The sequence below is a fragment of the Myodes glareolus genome, chromosome 17 (assembly GCF_982192425.1).
Source record: "Myodes glareolus chromosome 17, mMyoGla1.1, whole genome shotgun sequence".
Classification (NCBI taxonomy): Eukaryota; Metazoa; Chordata; class Mammalia; order Rodentia; family Cricetidae; genus Myodes; species Myodes glareolus.
Window position 1 is genome coordinate 51,109,196 of NC_142042.1, and position 4,291 is coordinate 51,113,486.

A 4,291-nucleotide genomic window follows, 5' to 3' on the forward strand; every position below is an offset into this window, starting at 1 on the left:
CAATACTGAGGATTATTTGGGCCTGCTCCCATGGATATTGCTTTCTTGGGGCTCTTTCTGCTGAAGATCGTGTCTTGGCCCTGTTCTGTTGGTTTGGGTCAACTCTAACAAATGTTGCTAGCTCAGAACTGCTACGTCCGAGGTCACTAATTCACACCTGGTTTGGTAAAGGTCTCATGTTCAGACCTGTTTCATCAGCAGAGGCTCCCTTATATCTGGGAGTGGGGGTTACAGGCCCAAGCCTGTTCTTGTTCGGATACTGCCTTGGGTCTGTTCCTATTGAGTTACCTTGCTCAGTGCTGTGGAGTTTACCTCAGGCCTACTCCCATAAAGCTTGTTAGATTAGACCTATTTCTGTAGGTGTTACTGGCCTAGGCCTGGTTATCTGGAGATCCCTCGAATGGGCATGTTGCTATAGAAGTCTCTGACTCCCTCTTATTTGTTATTACTTTTGTCGATTTGGTCATGTTTTTCTGAAAATGCCCCTATCCTATGTGACCACATACTTACCATGGAAGGAGTCGAATTACATAAGCATGTCCCTGAACCTGTTGGGATGGCAATAAGTTTGCTTTACTACAAGAGAGCAACGAATTCCCCTCCTTTGTGGAAGGTTCAAAATATAACTGCAAGTAACTCAGTTTTTATGACTCCTAGACAATGTGAAATTTGGGCCTGAGACACCTACTTTGGAGTCAAAGTTTTAAAGCTCTGGGCACAACATGTATTACCCATTCCTTATCAGAGACTATGATTAAAAAGACAGCAAGTAAACATTACACAGAAAGGTCTCTTGTGATCATAGATACATCAGAAATGACAAATTCCAAAGAACTTTCCTTGTTACCTCAGTGCACTCTCACATATCCAACATCCAGTCGGGCTAACATATCACCCACTCCCACAAGGAATGACACATCTCATTCTGGAAATCCGGAGGAGAATAGGCAGAACACTCTGGAATGGCTTGCTGTGATGGGTCTTTCTGAAGAGCCTTTGGAAAGATTGTATTTTTGTTTAGAAATAGCCATCAGAAAATAGTATATGTACAACTTCCACTTCCTTTATCCTTATCCATGTTATAACTAGAGATCTCCTACTAAAACATTAAAAGATTGAATTACAGTAAATTATGAAATTCATGAAAAAAAACTTTAAGTAGCCTTTGGGACAGAATCTTCTAATTCTGAAGATTCATTCTGCCTTCTTCCTATGTATTCTGAACAGCGCGTTGTCTTCTATGTTCTTAATTTCTTCCAACAGATATTTTGGTGAATTAAATATGACGCACTTAATAATAAAAATATCACTTAATCAATGATATTACAGTTTTATAATCCTTTTTATTACATCAGTAAATAATCTGGGATGGCAATAAGTTTGCTTTATGACAAGAGAGCGATGAAAACCCCTCCTGTGTGGAAAGTTCAAGTTATGCCTATAAGAAACTCATGTTCTCTGACTGCTAGAAAATGTGGAATATTGCTCTGGAATTTTCAGCCCTTATACACTGAGAACAATTACTTTTAACTGCTGACCTATTGTTGAAAGCCCAATTAAATTATTTCAAATCACTCTCTCCCTCTCTCTCTTTCTCTTTCTCTTCTCTCTCTCTCTCTCTCTCTCTCTCTCTCTCACACACACACACACACACACACACACACACACATACACACACACACACACAGAAAAACACAGACACACACACAGATATATATTACTGTCTCTTTCTCTTCTTCTATCTCATGCTTTTGGATCAAGTTTCAAAACCTCAGCAACTATTCCAGCACCACGACTGCTTGTCTGCTCCTATGATTCCAAACATCATATTAGGAGCTTGCTTCCTTGTACCATGAGCCCAATAATTTTTTTTATAGGTTACCTTGGTTATGGTGTCACTTTATAGCAACAGAAAAGCAAAATTGTTTATGTTTAAGAGACATTTAAAACAGTTACAGTCTTAAAAATGAAAACGTATAAGGCTTCAATATGGTTTTTTTTAATATTTCCACCACCTGTATTTTACGACTTCTCCCTTAACAGTTTTAATTCTACTCCAAAGCCGTTGGAAATTTTTATTGAGAACTCTTTTATTTAATGTAATCTTTACAAGACCATAAAGTCCATAGGTCATACCATGATTGTCGTCCTGATACTTGAACTGAGTAAATGAGTTTATATCACATTTATGACCATTTCTCATATCTACATATACACTTTCAAAAGCAGTGATTTAACAGGAATATTGACTGAAGATAAAACTCTTCCAATATTAATTGCCATCTCATCATTTCTTCAGTATTGTTAGTTTTTGCCTAGGTATCCCATATAAGTATGCTTCAGGGGCAGCAAAAGTCTGTTCCATGGACTAAAGATCCTTCTTGAAAAGAATAGTTCATGAATGACAGCTATGGGTTACATGCAGGTAGAAGAAACACTTCAAAAAAAATTCACATGTATTTCTGTCTCTCTAAACTTTTCCTGACTTCTGAACTGGAATTCCACTGAGTAACATCTCCTGGGAATGTCAGTTTCTTTAAGGCTAATACTATCCTTATGTCAGGAATAAGAAAGATGTAAAGGTCATTGTATCCTTTGTATCTACCAGAAGACTAATGAGAAAGACATTGTTCTAACAATTTTTGACTATTAAAATACTTTAAACTTTAATGTTTCTATCCCTTCTTTTTCCGTTCCATGATGCCAGGAAGGGACTCAGAGAATTTCATAATTTGGCTGTTATCTTGTTCTGAAACTCAGAGACAACACCTAGATTGAGACAAAGTTTGAAAGCTCTGGGCCCAACATGTATTACCTATTCCTTATCAGAGCCTCTGATTCAAAAAAGGGTGAGTAAACATTACACAGAAAGGTCTCTGTTGATCATAGATACATCAGAAAAGACAAATTTCCAAAGAAATTTTCTTGTTACCTCAGTACTGTCTCACATATCCATCATCCAGTCTGGCTAAAAGATCTCCCACTCCCACAAAGAGTGACACATCTCATTCAGGAAATCCTGGAGGAGAATAGGCAGAAGACTCTGGAATGGCTTGCTGTGATAGGGCTTTCTTAAAAGCCTTTGGAAAGCCTGTGTTTTGGGTTGGGATAGAGCCATCAGGAAGTATTATAAGTTCTACTACAACTCCCAGATCCTTGTTCTTTATTCATGTTATAACTTGAGATCTCCTACTAGGACATGAAAAGATTGATAACAGTAAGTTATTAGTTTCCTAAAAAACCTTTAAGTAGCCTTTGGGTCAGAATCTCCTACATCTGAATATTCATTCTGTCTTCTTCCTATGTGCTCTTAACAGCGCATTTCCCTCAAAGTTGTTAATGATTTTCCATCACATTTTTTGCTAACTTAAAGAGAGTGCACTTAACAATAATGTATCACTCTACCAATGACATTACAGTTTTATACTCCCCTTCTCACACCAGTAAATGATCTATAAATACAAATCTCATTTTATCATGGAGCCCAGGTTACCAACACACACAAAAAAGAACTTAATGTGAAAATTTAAAAAGAATTAACTTGAAACTAAAGGTCAGCATCTATCCTATTTGGAGGATGGTCATTAGTTCAATCTCCAGGAATACAGGGATTAATATGGGATTGTACTGTGAAGTGATATGACCTGAATATGGTTTATACGTGTGGTGCCTCATCTCTACAATTGAGGCACTTAGGGAATAGAGGCAAGTAGATTACTGTATTGAATCAGTTTTGCACTGATGGGATGTCAATAAGGTTTACTTTGACTACAAAAGAGCAACGTGATCCCCTGCTGTGTGGAAGGTGCTAAGTATGCATGTAAGGTGCTCAGATTCTCTGACTGCTAGACAATGTGGAATACAGGCCTCCATTTTGGGTCTCCTACACACTGAATACAATTTCTTTTAACTGCTGATCCATTATTCTGAGCCCTATTCAATTTTTTCACATATATACATATATGTGTGTGTGTGTGTGTGTGTGTGTGTATACACACACACACACAAATATATAAGTATATGTATATAATATTCTTATTCACTGTTTCCTTTGCTTTTAAGAATCTTCTCTGTTTCAGGAGTTCCTATTTACTAATTGTTGCTTCTCAGTTTATTCTTTCTCCTCCAATTTAAACTCAGCTTTACAGGACCAAAGAGAATACTTGCATTTTTCTGAACTCCTTTGATCTACTTTTTAGGAGTTTCTAGATTCTTGAAATGATCTGAGTGTTGTTTTTTACTCTAGTCAAGTTCCTGAGATATCATGACTGATAGCAATGACAGGGATTAT